Here is a 14,464-nt window from a genome sequence, read left to right as displayed (position 1 = left end):
TGAGGTAGGACTTGATGGTCCCCGTCCTCAAACCCAGGTAAGTTAATCCAAAATAAGCCTTTTCAAGTAAACTCTCTCTTGGAAGAAGCCACTGTGCCTCTCGGGGACATAACATTGCACATCAAGCTACCACAGGACGTCTCAGTGACTGTCTGGAACAATGTACATTTTGCCTTCATGTCAGTAGATATCAACACCCATTCAGCATATGGCTGCTGAGTCTTCGATGTGAAGCATCAGGCTGTCTTTCAATTCCACTTTAATTTTAGATATTGAATTTCAGTTTTCATTTTCACTTTGGTTTCACCAGAACGAAAACACTACAGAAACTGAAATTATTGTCTTAATAATACAAGCTCAGAATTTTTGCAGTGGAAAGAGCTGCCACTATATTGAGGAAGCAAGTCCCGAAAGAAAAACATTTCAATTAAGATTGAGATGTTAATTTTCCTGCTTCCTAAGCCCATTTTTTTTTGTTTTAGGAGTGACTGGAGAAAGACAGAAAGAAAGATTTGACTTTAAAGACCTCACTGCCGGCTTTCCCCTGCACTGTGGCAGAGATGTGTGCGCAGCGGGCGGGTGAGGAACATAGGTGACAGTAAGGGCTAGGTGATACAGTGGAGCTGAACGAATAACAGAGGTCCGATGGATGTAAGGACCCTTGTGTGTGAGGGTAAGGAAGCTGGCTTATTGCACCGCCACCCTGCACTGCGGCTACACCCTGCTGAGTAAGGATGCAGGCCTGAGACCAAAGCCTGAGTGACACAATGCCTTAATTGATTAGACAAATAGAAGCATCACATCATTTCCATAGTTCTTCTAATTTCTGGACTTTGTGCTTAATAGGCACAACCAACAGTTGGGGATTGAAAAGGATTTTATAAAAATTAACCTCCCTGGACTTGTTTTCTAGTTATGTTTGGGCTGAATACTGTAATACACGCAACTTTGCAGTGATGAAATAACAATGCCTGCATCATTTAGATGCCGTCTGTAGTTTCTCAAGGTACTTACTCTTGCCTCAGTAATGAACAGATATGACAATCATTTGTAGTTAAGTATTCCACTTGTTTTTCTTACGTCTCTTTAACATTTTTCTCTAAGCACATAGGAAAAATAAATACGTTGAGGAGAGAACTAGATTTGCAAGGATCAAAGGCACTTAAGAATTGTTTGGAGGTTTTGTAGTGTCATTTCTAGCCTTCCTTCCGACACAGACATGGCTTAAGTATCAAACTGTATCTATGTGTATGTATATGCACTTTTTATGTCCTTCTCTTACAAGACTTTGAGTTATCTGCCAACGTAATTCACATTTGATATGGAAGATAAGACCACAGAAATATGAAAAGCCTACAAGTTTCATGAAACGTTAGTGTCTGTGTGAAAGAGAGAGACTATCTACATGGTAGTCTGGGGAAATATGACCCTAAACTTTGATAGCAAAGAGGTGCTAAAAATATCTCAACTGTAGGAAAAGCATCAGAATCTCTATCTTATTAAAGGCCACAGAATCTCATCTGAACACATAGATAAATTGGGTAAAAGCTTCATTCATTTCACTTCTCATACATTTTTTCCCCCTTTTCTTGCTAATACTATATACCATAGTCTCTTTGTTCAGTTGGATAGTGTATAACTACAAGTAAAGCATGTATTTACCATGCAGTATCAGTTCCCAGATCCCCAGAAATTTAAAATCAGACCCATATACAATAGTGGGGCTCATTTTAATTTGGTATTATTTGGTACTATGCTGAGGTACAGATACAATCTCAAGGAAGAAGGCAGTCAAGTATAAAACTTTGCTTTGCATTTTTAATATTCCATTGTACAGATATATTGTGAAAAGTGATCATAAAGCATTAATAAACCTGAAGTCTTGAAGAATCAAAAGTATTAATTTTAAAATCAGGGGGAGGAAATGCAAAAGACTGCTTAGCAACTTGAGAACAGTTAGCAAATGTGATGGACCAAACATGGAGCTGTCAGAATAAATTTTCATAGAAAGATCTGAAAAAACTCAAAAATCTGCCACAGTGGAAAAGCTGTCTCACTGACTTAATATGATACAGGAAGGCATGCTTTGGCAATAAGAACAAATAACGACTTTGTTCAATTTTAATATATTTTTATATATATATTATATATATATATACACTCAATATTAAATATATTAGCACTAAGTGCCTACTTCAAAGGAACAATGTCATCTGTAATTATTATTTTCCCTTTTTTCTCAGAAAAAGGAAATTGTCTGACTCTCCATTAACTTGTATCAGAATAAGTGAGGATGGAATATGACAATCTCAAGAAAATTAAAATGCTGTAAGTGTAAATGATGAACAAGAGGTTATTAGTCAGTGAGTCAGCTCTCTTAACCTCAATTTTTGTCCAACCTTGAAAGTACCTACAAGTGCCCTCTCTGAGCTGAGAGCTCTCTTGGATTTTAACTTCAGACAGATACTTAGTTAATTAAAAAATTAAAATACACTTACATGGATAAATGCCTGCCTGTCTCTATCCTAGCACAACATGGAGACCCAGGCTTTTTCAGGTGAACCAAGGTAACAGCTGTGCACCTTGTTTTTCCACAGTGTCCTGGTGCTGATTCAGGGACAAGGAGAACTGGGCTCTGGATCCTTCTCATGCTTACATGGTTCGGACCTAAATCTCCTTTATTTTGACTCCTCTGAACTCACAGGGCTGTTCTAGCACCTCCAGACACAGGTCATGAGCTCTCATAAGGAAAATTATATTCTGATTATGCAGGAGTTAATTAATCAGGGATGTAATACTATTAGAAAATAATCTCATTTCTCCTCTGCCTATATAAAATTAATCCCCTAACATGTGTTTTTTACTTTGATTTAAAACTTACATGACAAAGCTCCTATTATTTGTATAAGTAGGCTGTTAAACAGCTGAAAGATCTCATAGCTACCAAACTTCCCTTCCCTGTCAAATTCCAGTCCTTTTCATATAACCCATCTTATCTAGCTACATCCATCTAGAGTATTCTAATCAGTTCTTTTTCTGCTTACATACCTCAAAGGCTTGCAGATCTTCCTCTTAGAAAGCAGATCTGTGATTTTAATCTTTGTAAACCAGTTCCTTGGTGCCCCAGTTGTATTGGTTCTTTTGTTACCCTTTCCCAAAGCCTTACTTGGATGTTCCCAGTGTTGTCAGCACTTGGAACATCCAGTCATCCAGATTCAAGCTTCAGGTGTAGATTCACAGTATTCCTGTTATGTTAAAAGTCTGCACACAAGCAAGTCACACTACATCTTTGCAAACTCACATCACTAGTGCTTTTTCTATTAATTTGTTTCAGTGTTAATTCCCATATTTGGTGCCAGCACCTTTCTTTTGTTCTGTATTTTGTAAAGCAGCTGGAACAAATTGGTCCAGGTGCTTAAGTGTCAAAGAGTCCTAAATGACACAGAAATAGAAAAAAAAATAGTCTGTGTTCAAGATAATTTTCATTGTTGTGTTTGCCTCCAATACCCTATAGCAAAATCTTAGATTTCAGTTTTCCCCTATAAAATAAATTTTCAATACTAAATCCATCTTTTTGTTTGAGGTCCTTAACTTAGTATGAAGTGTGACCTTTTGGTATGCTTTTTGAGGGTTGCAAGGAACAGGTAACTAGCATCATCACCAGAAACAGTGTTTTGAAGGAGCAGGTGATGTGCAGAGTATTGCTACTGCCACAAAAGCATAGTATATTAACTTTCCTGACCTTAAATATATGTGCCGTGTCTATAATTTCAAATGATAAGTAGATTTCACATCTTCATTTTTTAGAATGGGTTACATATGAAAGGAAAGATCCTCCCTGACTGGGAGGTCACCAAAGTGCCAATGGGGGGAAAAAAAAAAAAAGTGGAAAATTAAGGTTAATACAAAGAGTGGTGGAAGTGGTATTCCAAACACCCTGATAAATGTGAGAAAGTCCTTAGTCGATGATTCATACTCTGTACCTGCTGTATATGACTGATGGATATTGACAGAAAATAGGAAGCTATCAACTGTGGGTGCCTCCATGGCACAAAGTATTTCCATGATTCTACTTAAATAAATATTTAAATTGGAGATAAATACCACAGGTTGGTAATCCCCCTTTAATTATTGTGATTTTGATTACTAAATACCTCTAGAAAGTTGGTGTTGGTAAAATATTTAAGACATCGGTATCCGATGAAATAGTGATACAAACCAAAACGTAAATAGATAGCAAATAATGTCAGATTGAAACAGAAAGAAAACATGTATAGTTAGGAAAAAAAACTGCAAAACAGAGACACATAATGTCTACATTTTTAGAAAAGCAAGTATATACAGCTGAGGAAAAACAAACTGAATATAGGCACGTGGGAAGTGCGTCTATCATCATCTACAAAGCTCTGTTCTATTACAGCATTTTTGTTAGATGACTTCATCTGCTCAGTTTTATGGAAATTTCAGTTTTAACAAGAATTTTACTTTTGCAAAATACATTTCTTCTATATAAAATCATCAGACAGAGACTTTCAGAAGACCACTTAACATCTGCGAGTTGCTTTGCTGTGTGTGACAGGAATTCAACTACCATGATGCTTAAGATATTTTTAAAATTCACAAATATGAAAATAAACTGTAAAAATATGCTTGAGATTAATTTTTTATTCATGCAGTGCAGCATCTATCAGTTTACACGTATGGTACTCAAAGTTGCTATTGTTATCCTCTGAACTGAAAAAAATGAGTTGAGAGATGAGCCTTTTAAACTGGTCTGCTGGGTGGAAAGAGACACTGTATCTCAGTAAAATTATTTCCTCTAGAAAAAAACCAGAACAATGAAGCTGGGGAAAAGACACGCAGACCCCCTCTACTCTTTGAGCCAAGGTACACCCAAGAATAATGTGTGATATTATCAGCAAGTACTAATGCGGTTCTCTGCAGGTGGCAAACATAATACAAGCATTGGCAACTCAGCAAATAAACTAATGGCAATTTTCAAATGCTGTAAAGGAAATGCCAGGGCAATTAAAGAAAGGTCAGAAAAACATAGACACACTAGCAAGGATCCTAACACTTAAAAAAGAACCTGAGAAAGAAATTAGAGGGGTTCTATTCTTTCTCTGAATATATAATTCCTGAAGGACAATCATAAATTAGATTTTTTTCATTTAAGTATATTTCATTTAAGCATATGCTTATCTATATGTCACAGGAACGTTTCAAGGATCTGATTATTGGTTGCATTTTCAAAAATAAAAGGCTCTTGACATGAAACCATTTGTGAACTATTTTTATTTTTCAGGCCTTATATGGTTCTCGCTGTTGTCTGCAACCTGCCAACAAGAAAGCTGGGCAAAGCTAAAATTAACAGAGCCTCAGTTCTCCTTTAATTGTGGATCTTAGGATGGTACTACGAGATTTTATACTGATTACACTTTGCTAGAGCAGGTTTTGAATCAAATCCATCCCCTCTGGTTCCTCACACAGAGCTCACGAAGCCTTTTTCCGCCAGGGACTGACACATTGCCTCTTTTGCCGAGTTCCCCACAGGTGTGAAGCAAAAAGGGCACAGGAGAAACACCCGACTCCCCTTTGGGTTTGCAGGCTTTGGGAAATGGGTAGCAGCATTTTCCTTCGGTCCTTCTGTCCCTGACTACCCACCCCATGCGTTGGAAACCCTCCGCCCTTCCTCACTCAGTGGATGAAGCATCTCCCTCATCACCACAAGTGCAAACACTCCTCCTGGCTTGGCTTCTCCCTTTACCATGGGTTTCTCCAGCAGGCAGTAACACTCAAACACTGCTTTTAATAAAAAGTGACACCCTTCACTCTTTTGTATGTAAAGCATAAAGCGATACTGCCAGAGGAAAGCCCCAAACCTCAAACACCCCTGTTCCAATCATTCAATTCAGGGAGTATACTATACTTCGGAGCACAGGCCTCATGAAAGACACTATAATAAAATAAAAATATGACTTCACATTTAAAAAAACCTGGAGAAGTCCCCAGTAATAGCATTGCCATGAGAAAATGAAACCATTTTCTTCCTCATTGCTCCTTCTGAAGTTTCAGATTTTCTGTAATATCTCTGTGTATAGCTGAGGGACTCCATACACTTGTCTGAAGGGAAACCTCCCTAATTTTGCATGTCTGATAGATATGGACTAAAATATAGTTACACCGAGTAAGAAAAGTAAGGATCCTGGATGTAAATTAATACCTAAGACACGTGTTGTGTACAGAGTACATAGACCATGAAGACATGAGGGCTCCCAAAGTTTCAAGCAAAAAGAACAGTTAGAAATGCTAAAGAAACCATTTTCATCAACTGAAAAAATCTATCAAATTAAATTTCATACAGATCTATCAGATCTACTAAATGAATTTTCAAAAATGTTTCTGAATGCATTCCACTGTTACCAACATTTCCAATTAATACTAAGAAAAATGCATGGAAAGTACTGAAACATACAGTTATAACATAACGTGAATTAAATGCAGTGATCCTCTATTTGGCCTTATATCTGGTTTTGACATTTTCATTACATGCTAAAGTAGCAACATCAGAGACTCAACCAAAAATTTCAGATAATTTGCTGAATCATTTCAAAGCAGATTTTATTTTTACTAGGTTATATGAAGAATTTAGAGGCTCAGTTCTGATAGAAAATGAAACTACATTTCAAAGCACTCAGAATTCTTCAGAAACATATTTTTTATGCCTTTCATATAGCGGTATTTAAACTTTGCAGTTGTCTTTGGACTAGTGTTCAATCACAGCTAAATTTTTAGAATTCTAGTATGTATAAATATGAACTGTCTTACCAAACAAATGTTGGTTTCAAATGACTATTAAAAAGGAAGAACTATGAATCAGGAAAGGAAAAGAAATGGAGAATGATATGGAGCATGAGGAAAGGACATCAATGGAAACAAATGAAGGACAATGTAGAAAACGTTTAGAACACAAAAATGGAATTTAAGTGGGATTTTCAAAATTGTTCATTTTTAAAAGTCAAGTCCAAAATAAAAGAACTCAATAACTAAGCTATTTTTGTAACTGATGAGAGCAATTAAAAAACATTTTCATTTTTATTAACTGTTTTTTTTAAGCATTGTGATAACAAAATAATTTAATTTACCCTTGCATAATCTTTAAGGAAAGAGGGCTGACACCACTGAGGGTAGTGCATGTGGAAATCAGATTTGGTTTCTACATATCTGCATATACCAGATAATCTGCCAGACAGGGACAGCTGCAGCTCGGGGGGGGAAAGGGGAACCAGCCTTCATGTGGAGCCGCACAGCAAGGAGCCCCAGCTGCTCCCCTGCCTGCCACCCGGATGGTGCTCAGCAGTCTAACCTAAACTTTGCCTTCTACTCAGTCCCTGCTGTATTTGTTGTGTCTCTATTTCTAATGGAAAAAAAAAAGAGACAAATAAATCATAGACCAGACACACAAAAATGCATCAATAACAGAATTTGATTAGTGACTGCTGATAGGAAAACTAATTAATTTCATATTATTAACCTTACGTTAAGAACTGAACCAATCCTAACACGAAGTAAACTGCAACAAATGTACCTAACTACCAAGTTAAATATCCACAATATGGGACCACAGCTCCAACCTCCTGTGAGTTTATTTGTGATGAGAAATACAAATAAGGATTATGAGTAAGCACAACACATTTTGAAACTAAGAGTTTGCAAGACAGATTTAGTGTATCTGCACACCTTTATACATGCAGATCGGTAATGGGTAAGGTACTACTGAAGGAAAGCACAACAGATTTTGTATCTGTAAATGTCAAGCCACATGAAAAATTGTGTTTTGAGGCTAGAACTAAAATATAACACTGATGTTTCTAATTTGGATTGAGACTGAATATTCCTTCTGTACGAGAAAATATGGATTTGTAAAATTTCCAGCTTTTTATTCAGCAGGTCTGGGGGTTTGCTATTCAAAGACCTATTCATTTTAAAACATAAGTTTTAATTTTGTTCTTTAAAATAGCTTTTCTGCAGCTGTGATGGTATAAATACAAAAGGAAAACAGCCTGAAGGCATAGGTAATCTACTAACCTCCTAATCTTCTGTTAGACAAATTGTGATAATTAGGAAAAGAAGACAACTTTTAGATTCAGGGTTATATGATACATTTTCTTTGTCAAGGAAGCCAGCACGAAAGATACGCTATCCCTTTATTGCAGCTTCTCACACCACCACTGCTGCAATGCAAATGGTAATGGGCCACATGATGAATTTTATCAATGGTGTAATCCAGGTAAAAATAATCTCTTTTTAGGAAAGGTGGTAGTAGGGTTTTTGTTGGTTTTGGGTTTATTTCTTTTTTTTTGTTTTTGTTTTTGTTTTTGTTGTGTGTGTTACCGATTCACTAATACGGTTAAGACATTGTAAGCAGCTGTATTAGAAAAGCTGAGAGGATGGCAGAATATGGTGCTGGGGCAGGAATGAGTGAGCAGGAACACTTCAGCAGCTGAGGCTGTTCCCTTGTGGAAATGCAGTTTTGCAGTTCCCTCATCGAAGCTGTTATGAAGGAAAATGCCAGGTTGGAACAGGTCAGGCACAGGAATCCTTAGCTTGAATTTATGTTGTTCTTCAGTTACTGAGCTAAAACAGGCAGGTAGCACAACATAAGGCCATAAAAACTGACAGGCTAGGAGACTTTGGGACACAGAAAGGAGAGTTTTAAGTATTGGACGTTAAAAGATGTAGCAGCAGAATGATTGTAAGAAGACATGAACCCGGGGTCTCTGCTGACTCCATTATTTTTGGCTACCTGGGAAATGTTGAATTTCACTTCACAGGCTCTTCTACTAAATACTTTCCCTATGTATCCCATAGCGATGACGGTTGGGTTTAACCTCAATAAAGGTGTTTATCTGGGGGGAATGAGCCTCCAACAGCAGCTTAGTGTTTCTATCCTTTATCAGTTGTCTGTGTAAGTCAATTGTCTGTACAAGACCATAGGTGGTCACAGTTGATGTTTTTCTAAAATCTCCAAGAGGGCATAGAATATGCTAGATATCATGTCATCACTTTGTCTTGAGCATTCATAGGATCCACAGATTTTAAACGTTCCTTTGTAGGGAGCATATGTATTCACAGATTTTGTGTTATGGCTCTGGTAGTTTAATTCACTATGTAAACAAATTAAGCAGCTAACTTACATCATTCTTTAGACTTCACTGACTACTGGCAATATCAGCATTGGCCATAGTAGAAGATTACCTGCTTCATTCATTCGAAAACACCTACCCACAGGCACCTAAATTCTTAAACTGAATCTTACAGAAATCATGCATAATGTGCATATTAAGCGTGCTTTTTCTTATCCTTATAAGCATTATTGTCTTAAAGCATGAATGGGCATGCCTCTTGGAGAAGGACTGCACAACTGGAGCCCACCAGACTGGACACTGAACGTCTGAGACACTCCCAGAGCACCATGTAGTGGTGAGGAGACCACAGGCTACCGATTCAGCTCTGCACGTACTTGCAGGCAGGCAGCCGGCAGGATAAAAACACTTGAGGGATGATGAAAAAACTTCGCTCATTCTCATGCCTGTCAAACTGACATAATGTGCAGCTGTAACCCGGGGAACAGAACTACCCACTGTGCCATTCTGGGAAGGACTAGCAAGCAACCAAAGTACGTATGAGCTTTCAAACTTCATTTTTAAATCACAGGCTTGTATTGCAGAGTGAGGCTTTACAGGAGGAAGTTTATCTTTTCCTGATAGACTAGTTACTTTTGTTCTGAAATCACTGAGAGATAATGGAGGCTCATTATGCAATTTTTGAGTTTGCTTCAGTAAAAACCCTCATTTTAATTGGAAACGCGTCTTTAATTAGCTTCTTGATTTGATATTTGGGATTTCTGTGAATTAGAAGAGAGATTAAGAATTGCAATGCTCTTGCATGTAACCTTCATTCTCAAATTTCAGTGGCCTCTCAAGGAAATGTGAAGGGGGGTTATGAATGCATTTGTGGGGATTCTTTTTGCTCTTTTTTAGAAAGAGTACATTTGATCTACCCACTTACAGTATTTATTTGCTAGAATTTCCCCATTACAGTTGTTCTAATTTCTAGATATAGTGCAACTTTATTTTAGGAACACAGAACTATAACACATCTTCTGCATCATGAAGGCAATGTTGAGAAATCAAATAATGTAATTCATAAACATATCAAGCTCCAACCCCATCTAATTCCCCCCTCCCCTCCCACTCCAAAAGGAAGGCTACACTAAAGCCCTTCATGTTTGCCAGCTATAGAATGGTCTTCCATCTAGTTCCAGCACCCTGGAAATCCTTCATGTGCACAGCCCCCTTCTGAAGCAGCCCCAGCTGCACCAGCCACCTCTGCAGAAGGACTTCTGCAACATCACCCACGTGCTAGCTAAAGAAACAGTCCAGAGTGTGCAGGCACCACACAAACAAATTTGTTGCATTTTTAATATGTAATTAATTTTAAATAAAAGACGAAAATTACCACCACTGCTATGAAAGGAGGTTCTGCTTCCCATTCCATTCCCAAGGTGCAGTGGGCAGGAAAAAAGTTTAAGAGCTCCAGCAAGACGAAAGTGAAACTAATGTACCACGGACAGCACTGTGCTGCAGGCAGAATGAGTTTCTCTGTAAACATGTTACAAAAATAATACAAGGTTCAATTTGATTAATCTTAAGGTCAAGTAAACTCCTTTTGAACTTAATAGGAGCAGTTTCCCTTTGAAATCCCTGCGTATTTCTCAGTCATCACACTCAGAATACCTCCTGAGCAATACGAAAAGCTCCACGTCCTCACAGCTTCTTACATGAAGTCAAACTGAGCATTTCACTGAAAGGATTAATTCAGCTTTTCTTAAAAGTAAGTTGTATTTGTTGGATTGTGCCCCTATGTTCTAGATATCTTGAGACTGTACAGCTTTAATTTTTTTTTTTTTTCCACCCACAAAACTATAAACAGAGGCTTTACTAAAGTCAAGCACACGAAAAACTTAGTACTGGGTACTGGTAGAGATGAAATTCTACAAAGTGATGCATTTCAAAGCTGTTGAAATAATACAAAATAAAAAAAAAAAAAACCCTGCCATTGTTTAAAGCAGACTTTTTTCTGGGGCAATGAATCACTTCCATTAATATTTTTCATCTTATAAATTAATATATTGCTAAAAAGTCTGAAGTGAGCAAAACTGTCCAGGTAGCTAATTAAAAAATTCTACTGTATAACTTATTCTTCTTTAAAGAATATGCAAGCAAGAATCAAATATTTAAAGATAAAATAAGTGAATGCACTGAATTCACAGGGATACTTTTAATGAAATTTGAAATTCTATCTATGAAAGGAAAATATTCTTTAAAGTTATGGGTAAGGCTTTCACTTTCTGATCAGTCAAATGTCTTTGTTTTTTTGCTTAAATGAGGTAATCCCATCTCTTCCTCTCCCTAAGGAGATATTAATGAACCTTTGTACTGTGAAGTAACAAAAGCACTCTGAAAATTAAACTATTGGATCACTATAGTTTTTAATTTCTTTAAAGATATTTAAAAGGTATCTATTTAGATATTTTTATTAAAGATATTTGAAGATATATAAAGATATCCATAAAGCATTTTTTTTTCTAATGAAACAGATGTGTTATTTCATTTCTTTAAGATAAATGATAGTTTACATAATAACATGTTTGATTTTCCACCCCTGAACGTTCACAGCTTCCCGGGAACAACCTAGTTCCTGTGAATTTTACTGTTTTCTAAAATATGACCATCATTCCACTATTACTACCTTTACCAACTAAACATTGTATTGAATCTAAGAGTCATGAAAGTAACACATTTATTCATCTCGAGTAAAAACGAGCATGTACTCCATCACAGAGAACTTCAAAGCTGCCAAAGGTCCAAATACATCTGTATTGCCCGCCTGCTGTGAGGTGAAGCTTTGCAATACCCTGCTCTCGGGCAAGGCTCTGAACCACAACACGTCAGTTGTTTTCTACTCTGTCAGGGCTAGTCAAAATACAGGTGGATCTTCACTTTCAAAGTCACATGTGAACAGCAGATATAGTACATATATAAACACACATTTACGTAGAAGTAACTTCCCCACGCACATCCACCAGAAGATTAACCAGTCTTTTGACTGTGAGAACTTTCCTTTACATCTGCCTGGTTATTTAAACTCGTGTTTTCTTGAATCTTTTCCTCTTCTTTCCTAGAATACTATCAGCTCTCCAGGGTTCTCTCAGAAACAGCTTTGCTTTGAACCTACTTGTTTTACCTCACTACACACTAAGCCGACATATTCATGGGATGAATACAAATTAAACACAGACTGAGTTCAAAGGAAAGGAACTGATTTTTGACACTGTATCACCAACCTAAATAAAATTGTATATAAATGTTAAATTTTAACAAGTATTTTGAAAGCAGAGCATAGAAATACTACATGGAAACACAAAACAATACAATTAAGAACCTAAACTAGATAAACATTAGTTAGTGATATGTTCAGAACAGTACTTAGGCCAGAGAAGAAAGATGTTTCCATCAAATTATTGCCTGAATCCTTGTGTTTATAATTTTTGTGATCTTAACCCAACAAATGAACATGTACTGGAACATTTTAAGTAACCTGAGTGATACTTAGCGTCTCCTTTGCGAATGTGTAGATAAGAACAAAAAACTTTAAAATATGTCATTATTTTCTGAATCAAGGTTTAGTAAGTTTTCTTTTCGATTGTCCATACTAACGTTTTTTCCCCAGCAAAAAGACTTGGCACATTTCTAACATATTATATTTCCCAAGCCTACCACAGTGCACAATATTGCTCCTGCTATTACCTGCTTTCCATGAATACCCTAGGTTGAGAAACACCCATGACAAGGATGTGTCCACACTTAGAAATGTCTATACTTATTTCACAGTGATAATGTTTTACAGTGTTTCATGCAGATTCAGTTTTCCAAAAATCATACTGAGCTACCCAAGGCTTCCTTCAGAAGGACCTTACCAACAAGATGCTCTGGCAGGGGAAAGTGAGGTGTAGTTTAGCCTCTCTGGTTCTAGCCTCTGATATGCAAGCCATGTCAAACAGATGTGAAATAATTTTGGGCCAGGAAAATAATTCCCCTTCTGACTGCACGTGCGTGCCTCTCGTGGCTCACACAGGCATGATCTCTTTGGCTGCTCACAGGGTAAGAGAGCAAAATTCTGCTCCTTCCTTGTGATTTATTCAAAGCCACAGTCAAGTTTTTAGCACATGATCTTCTCCCAGTATACTTTTACACGGCTAACTCCCATGCAAAGCCCCCTTACCTGGTGCCCAAAAGCAGTGCTGTCACCACCTTGGCCTCAGTTCCTTTGTTTGAGAAGTCCATGCAACAGCCAACTTGCCAGAGCACAGAGACTTATCTTCACAGGAAGATGAATACAATAGCTACAACTGACACTGTTATTCTTACTTGGTGACTTCTTTTTTTTTTTTCTTTTCTGCTTTTAATGAGCCAGATTCCAACCTTGTTTGTAATAGGCATACAGTGATGGATACATTCCACTGCCACGTCCAGGCAGAGCCATTCAGAGACAGGTTGTACTGCCCAATCTAAACAGAACAAGTCAAGATTTTGGCCCTTTCAACACAGAAAAATAGGTGTAACATACACAGGAAATAATCACTTGTAAAATTTATGTTTCAGAAATATCTTTCTTTAGTAATTCCATAAAACAATAGCTACCCTAGCATAAATATTTTCAACTTAGAACAAGCATTTCTGTTTTTTTCAGATGCAACAGATATGCTTCCAATCAGAACAAATGCATTAAAATGGTTAAAAAAAAAAAAAAAAAAAGTATTTTCATTTATGAAGTAGCGCAAGGAAGTTCCCTGAGTATCCGTGGCAGGAAGTGATTGCTTTACTGAACACACAAAGCAAAGGAAGAAGGAACATTTTTATGGAAACACTGATGTGTAAACCAACTAATAAGACTCACCACCCCTTTTCAAATGAAGTGGAAATTATAAGCTTCAAGTAACCAAAAATGATTCCTGACCAGAATGTTTTCATCCTACCTGTACAGTGTAAGAGATGGACTGTGCCAGTCCTCAGCCACTCACAGGTGCAGTCCAAGATCCTTTGAAATGAGCTCTGCAGGAACGGTAGAGGGCTCAGATCAGAGTCTGTATCTACAACACAGTGAGCAGAGATCCTGAGGGTGATTTTCTTAAAGATATTGTTACTTCATACACACCTAACTGTATTTCACTACGTAACTGTGGTCTTAGCAACTGCAGTTTTTCAAGCATAATATCTTTACAAAATTATACACTATACAGTGGATTTCTGGTTCTATTTCCTGAATAGGGAATTAAGTTTTTAGGAGAATTAAAGTAAGACTTCACTGACAATCCCTAGACCTTGCTGGAGTCTTACAT

At 37.1% G+C, this 14,464-nt stretch overlaps 1 protein-coding gene across 1 annotated transcript in view; it reads right to left on the bottom strand.

The window, feature by feature from the left end:
- CHRM3 (cholinergic receptor muscarinic 3) overlaps positions 1-14,209 on the bottom strand; it is a 73,934-nt gene extending 59,725 nt beyond the window's left edge. The window contains exon 1 of the mRNA XM_040599421.1: positions 14,102-14,209. The gene's annotated coding sequence lies outside the window, so the exon portion shown is untranslated. The remainder of the gene's footprint in view (positions 1-14,101) is intronic.
- Positions 14,210-14,464: the final 255 nt, after the last annotated feature.

Source organism: Falco naumanni, chromosome 6 (assembly GCF_017639655.2).
Source record: "Falco naumanni isolate bFalNau1 chromosome 6, bFalNau1.pat, whole genome shotgun sequence".
In the NCBI taxonomy this organism is placed as follows: Eukaryota; Metazoa; Chordata; class Aves; order Falconiformes; family Falconidae; genus Falco; species Falco naumanni.
This window is presented reverse-complemented; position numbering and strand designations above follow the sequence as displayed.